Genomic DNA, 7043 nt, shown 5'->3' with positions numbered 1-7043 from the left:
AGCTTGCCTAAAGCGCATGCCAATGTGGCAGCCGCAAAGAGTCAGGAGATTGCCATGTTGGAAGCTCTAAAGGAGGCTGAAGATCGGCATGCCCATTAGTTGGGAGAGGCCTACCTTGTCACCAGGGCCAAGCATAGGACGCTGGCCACTAAAAGACAAGGTTCCCTTGATCTAGGATGGAAACCCTATCCCACCATTAGAAAGAAGGAGAACCGATGTTGTAGTACTGCAGCAACCCCACCCTCGAAAGTATCAGAAGTAGAGCCCTTATTTTCCCCTCACTCAGCCACTGCCTAGAGGGGAGGTAGTGTCAGTGCAGGACCCATAGGATACTCGCAAAGAAGAGAGAAGATCTAATCTAACTAGGTTTCTCCCTATGTAATCTTAGTAGTAGTTTTATTCTGTAATCCTACTAGTAAACTCTCATTGTAAACCGACTAGGATTCTAGCCTCCTGACTATATAAAGGAGGACAGGATTCCTAGAGAAAAAAACTTGAGTAGCAACACAAAACCTGGCCCTTGAAGCTCAATCATGAAATGCTCAGGGGCTATTGTCGATGTGGGACCCATAGGATACCCCACAAAGAAGAGAGAATATCTAATCTAACTAGGTTTCTCCCCATATAATCTTAGTAGTAGTTTTATTCTGTAATCCTACTAGGAACTATCATTGTAAACGACTAGGATTCTGGCCTCCTGACTATATAAAGGAGGGCAGGGTTCCTAGAGGAAAAAACTTGAGTAGCAACACAACAACACCTTACAATCAATCCAAGCAAAGGCTAACGCCGGCTAGACGTAGGGCTATTACTCGACTACAGTCGAGGGCCTGAACCAAGATAAATTGACTGTCTCTTGCGTTCACCATTGAGTTCCGCATACGCTAAAGCCCGAACATACTATCTCGGGGACCCCCCATGCAGGCTATCGGTGGTAAAACATCGATAGCTGGCGCACTAGGTAGGGGATTTTGGCGAATTTGCATCCGCGAGCTTGATGGACCTCGACAACATGATCTCTTGATGGGATCAACTTTTGTCTTCGGCTCATGGATCTACGAGGCAGACGACAATGGCAAGCTCCAAAGTCGTCTCCTCCAAAGATTTCAAATCACCATGAAGACTATTCTATTCGGCGACTACGACAGATCAAATCATAGGAGATTCACGTAGCTCATGATGTCCGATTCAACTCAGGTTTCGGCGGCTTATGCGCATTCCGACTCAAATTTAGGCTCCGCATCTAAGATAGAGTCTTATCCGAGTTCTTTCGAGAAACTGAGTTCTTTTCTGATAGGGCTTAAGAATGTGGCCCTAACCTATCAAGAATACAACTCAGAGTACACGCAGAATCTTTTTCAAGAAGCCAGATCCTTTTTCGTTCGGACCCCACAACATGGCAACATCTTATCAGACATGGCTCGAAAGATTCCTCAATCCGGTGCTTAGAATGCCACTGAAGGGAGCTCAGGAAGGTCTCATACTAACTATAACATCTAAGAGACTGCATCGTCCACTAGTCGGGCTCTATTCCTGAGGATAGCAGTACCCGACTGGTCGACACGATGACAACGACAATTCTAACCTACCAGGGAAGGAGACTCGATCTATGACCTTGAGGCCTCTACTAAAGTTATTAGCAACTCCGACAGTGTGGAAACTAATGCCAATAATAGAATAGTTAACGCATGGGAAGTACTCATGGTTCGCTGTCCTCGATCACCATTGGTCCCCCCAAAAGCACCCGATGTCAGGTCATCGGATGAATCAGAATCCAACATATCACCCTTTGCCTAGGGCTATGATGGTGAGACCAAGAATCAAAACAAGCTAGAGAAAGAAAAAACAAGTTAAAGCAAGGACGCCAACACCATGCTAGGCAGCGCAAGGAAGCTTAGATCAGATATGAGTCAGAATTGGCCGAGTACGACAGAAGAAAATCACAATGAGAAGTCGAAGAAAGACGCACAGCAAATACACCCTACGATAAGATCCGAGAAGCATTAGAAGAACTCAGAGCGACCTCACATCCCAGTGAAAAACAAGAACAGCTCCGGGATTTTCTCTGGTCAACAGCCCTAAGGACGCACAAAGAAATGACCCACTCAAGACTACCCGCCAGATCAACGAGCCATAGGCAAGAAGATCAAATCAAAGAAAGTCCGCTTTCGAGAGACTTGGACCAAGTGGGAAGTCATAACAAAGAAAGTAGAAGGGACCATAGTCAGAGCCACCGAGTTGAACAACCAAGAAAGACTAGAAGCAGGGCGCCTACCTAGATAGCCTCGTAGGATTACTCTCATCAAAACAACAGTTGGCCAGAAGGAGGCACCGAGTTGGAATTCAAAGAAGCCAGAACGCACGATAGATTCCCCTGTTTTGCAACAGACTTGCGTCAATACGACTACCTCATAAGTTCAAAACCGTCCAACCACTCTAAATATGATGGCAAGACTGAACCAAAGCAGTGGCTCAGGATATACTCGCAATCGCTTGAACTAGCCGAGGAGACGACAATATCAAGACCACGTTCTTTCCCATGGCCCTAGAAACCATGCCTCTCCAATGGTTTGACAAACTGAATCCAGGATCAATCAGAAATTGGGAGGACTTGCAAAGAGCTTTCTGTGAAAATTTCGCAGGTATCATACACACCCAATCACCCACGCAGAATTAAAAGGACTCAAGTAGAAGGGAGGTGAAAGTCTCAGAGATTACTATCGACGATTCGGTGAACTACGAGCTCAAGTACATGACATCACTGAACGAGAAGTAATTGAAGCTTTCTCTCACGAAATCATGGCAAGGTGGCAATTTCAAGACTTCTGCAAAGAAAATCCGAGAAACAATGAAGAATTTAGATGAATAGTAGAAACGATGATTACTGTAGAAGAGAAGACACGAGAAAGGTTCCTGGATAGAAGCAACCGAGACAACCCAGAAAAGTAAAATCATCGAAATAGCAGACATCAGGAAAGAAAACGTGGACCAGACAACACCGTGGTGACGGCTAACAAATCAAGGAAGTTTTCCAAGCCCAAAAGATATGACGACATTGAAAATATGTGTTGCCCATTGCACCCTAATGGAAAGCACACCATTGGAAATTGGTACACCTTCAATGAACGATACATAAGAAAAGATAATAAGGGGAGCACTAAAGAAGACAATTAGAAAAAAGATGAAGACAACCACAAAGACCAGGGATTTCAAAAACCCAGGGGAACGGTAGCAGTGATCTTCGCCGGAGCTCCAAATTCCAGAAGCAAACATCAAGAAAAGTTAGCTCTACGAACCATCATGGCAGCAGAACCGGCTACTCCAAGATATCTCAATTGGTCACAATATCCGATCTAGTTTTTAAGAGAAGACCAATGGACTAGCATAGGAAACGTAGGCCATTACCCACTAGTTCTAGATCCAACCATTGCCGGTATGACTGTCACCAAAGTACTAATCGATGGGGGAGCTGGACTCAACATCATCTTTTCAGAAACACTAAGGAAGATGGGACTACAACTCACCGAGATGATTACACCAACAAGTACACCTTTTTATGGCATAGCACCCAGCAAGGCAGCCATGCCACTTGGACAAATTACTCTACCAGTTACTTTTGGGACTCCCTCAAACTACTGCACAGAGTTCATCAAGTTTGAAGTTGTAGACTTTGAATCATCATACCACGCAATCCTCGGATGTCCAGCACTAGCAAAATTCATGGCAATACCACATTACCCGTAACCTATTGCTAAAGATGCCAGGGCCTAATGGAATCCTCTCCCTTCGAAGTGATTTGAAGCGCGCCTTTGACTGTGATGTTCAGGCAATCCAAATTGCAGCCAAAGTACAAGCAACCAATGGTAGAAATGAAATAGCTGCTATTGCCATGGAACTGAGCCCGGAAGAACTAGAGATACCAGCTAAAAAGCCCAGCATCCTTGCCACCACCAAAAGAAGCCGACGTCAAGCAAATCGACCTGGGCACTGGTGATCCCTCCAAAACAGCAACCATCAGCGCCCACCTCTCGGCAAAATAGGAACTCGTGCTCACCAACTTTCTTCGGGATAACAAAGATATCTTCGCTTGGAAGCCGGCCAACATGCTAGGTGTCCTAAGAGAGTTGGCTGAGCATAGAATTGATATCAATGAAGGCTCCAAGCCTATGAAGCAATGGCTACGATGATTCTCACTCGACAAAAAGACAGCAATTAAAAAAGAAATCACAAAGCTATTGGCAGCAGGGTTCATCAGAGAGATTCTACACCCGGATTGGCTAGCAAACCCAGTTCTAGTACAGAAAAAGAACATGGACAAATGGCGCATGTGTGTCGACTACACAGATCTCAACAAATACTGCCCAAAAAGATCCGTTCGGGCTACCGCGCATTGATCAGATAATTGATTCAACAGCAGGATCTGCCCTATTATCCTTCCTCGATTGCTATTCAGGATATCACTAAATCGCTTTAAAAGAAGAAGACCAGAGCAAGACATCTTTGATCACTCCGTTTGGTGCCTACTGCTACAAGACCATGTCGTTTGGACTCAAGAATGCTGGCGCCACTTACTAAAGAGCTATCTAGACGTGCCTTGGTGAACAGATCGGCAAAAACATGGAGGCATACATGGATGACATAGTTGTGAAGACAAAGAACCCAGACATGCTTATTGAAGACTTAAAGCAAACATTTAAAAACCTGAAAAGATGGAGGTGGAAATTGAACCCAAGCAAGTGTGTATTTGGAGTTCCTTCAGGACAACTACTCAGATTCTTGGTCAGTCATCATGGAATTGAAGCCAGCGCCAAGCAAATTCAAGCCATAACAGAGATGGGACCCCCTCAAAGCGTCAAAGATGTGTAGAAACTAACAGGCTGTATGGCGGCCCTCAATCGTTTCATATCAAGACTCGACAAAAAAGGGTTACCTTTCTTTAAACTACTAAAAAAGATAGACAAGTTTGAGTGGACAGAGGAAGCCGATGAAGCTTTCAAAAACTTAAAGCATATCTCACATCATCGCCCATTCTCATGCCACCAAAGAAATACAAAGACATGATGCTATATATTGCGGCTACTTCTACGGTGATCAGCACAACGATAGTCGTCGAAAGAAAAGAAGAAGGACGTGTATATAAAGTATAATGCCCCGTATACTACATCAGTGAAGTACTGTCAAAATCAAAAATCCAGTTACCTGCATGTGCAGAAGCTACTCTACGCTCTCCTGATCACTTCACGAAAGCTACGCCACTATTTTGAAAGCCACCAAGATTACCGTGGTGACAGATTTCCCACTCGGAGACATCTTACACAACAGAGATGCAACAGGGCGCATATCCAAGTGGGCAGTTGAACTTGGAGCTCTCAATATCGATTTTACCCTACGGAAGGCAATTAAATCCAAGCTCTTGCTGATTTGTAGCCGAGTGGATAGAAATTCAACAACCTATGTCAAAAATCATCCTTGACCATTGGAAGATGTACTTTGATGGATCGCTCAAGCTAGGCGGAGCCAGAGCAGGAGTTCTCTTAATTCTTCAGATGGAAAACAACTCAAGTATGTCCTTCAGATATTATGGCAAGCGACCAATAATGAAGTAGAGTATGAAGCTCTCATCCACGGGCTACGAGTGGCAATTACCCTAGAATCAAGCGATTACTCGTATACGGCAGTTCGGCAGTAGTCATCAACCAAGTCAACAAAGATTGGGACTGCACCAAAGAAAACATGGGTGCTTACTACGCTGAAATCCAAAACTTGAAAAACATTTCCAAGGATTAGAAATTCTACATGTCCTGCGCGATTCCAACATTGTAGTAGATGTCCTCGCCAAGCTCGGATCAGACAGGGCAAAGGTCCCACCCGACGTATTCATAGAGGAGTTATCAGCTCCTTCTATCAAACAACCTAGTGAGACAAGCCCAAGAACTCACAGCTAAAGGCAACTAGATTCTGGTAATCAACACTTCATGGACACAGGCTTTTATTGATTATATCAAAGAGAATAAGTTGCCAGTAGATAAAGAGGAAGCTACCCGAGTTGTTCACAGAAGCAAAAACTACGTCTTAGTAGGGGACAAGCTCTATAGAAGAGCTGCATTGTTAGGAGTACTCCTAAAATTTGTCTCGTTTGAAGAAGGCAAAGAGATCTTAGATGAAATACACTAGGTTGCTACGGAAATCATGCCGCTTCAAGAACACTAGTCGGCAAAGCTTTCCGCACCGGATTCTACTAGCCAATAGCTCTAAAAGACGTAGAAGAACTTGTCAAAAAATGCAAAGGTTGTCAAATGTTCGCAAGACAAGCTCATGTGCTAGCCCACAATCTCATCTGCATCCCACCTGCTTGGCCTTTCTCCTGTTGGGGGCTGGATCAAGTAGGACCTCTCAAGAAAGCAAAGGGAGGTTTTGAGTACATCTTCGTAGCAATTGACAAGTTCACCAAGTGGATCGAATATAAACCACTCACAAAATACAAGCGCAGCCAAAGCAGTCGAGTTCATCCAAGACATTATGCACCGCTTCGGCATGCCCAATCGAATCATCATAGATTTAGGCTCTCCCTTCACAGCCACAGAGTTCAAAAGTTGGGTACAGGATTGTGGCTTCGGCATAGATTACGCATCAGTCGCACATCCAGAAGCCAACGGACCAGTAGAAAGGGCCAATGGACTCATACTAGCTAGATGAAACCAAGACTGTATGAAGAGCTAGCAGACTATGGAATCAAAATGGATTGAAGAATTACCCAAAGTAAGTATGGGGGCTATGAACTCAAATAAGCAGAGCCACCCGGATACTCGCCTTTCTTCCTAGTTTATGGATCAGAAGCCGTACTACCTGCCAACTTGATTTGGACGTCACCAAGGATAGAACAGTATGACAAGGAGAAGCAGAACACACCAGAAGATTAGAACTCGATAGTACAGAAGAAGTCAGAATAAACTCTACCCTTCAATCAGCAAGATACCTCCAAGGATTAAGACGCCACTACAACAAGAATATCCAGCCTCGATCACTACAAGTCGGAGACCTAG

Source organism: Miscanthus floridulus, chromosome 7 (genome assembly GCF_019320115.1).
Source record: "Miscanthus floridulus cultivar M001 chromosome 7, ASM1932011v1, whole genome shotgun sequence".
Classification (NCBI taxonomy): domain Eukaryota; kingdom Viridiplantae; phylum Streptophyta; class Magnoliopsida; order Poales; family Poaceae; genus Miscanthus; species Miscanthus floridulus.
The sequence above is the reverse complement of the archived record's forward strand: the minus strand, read 5'-3'. Positions refer to the sequence as shown.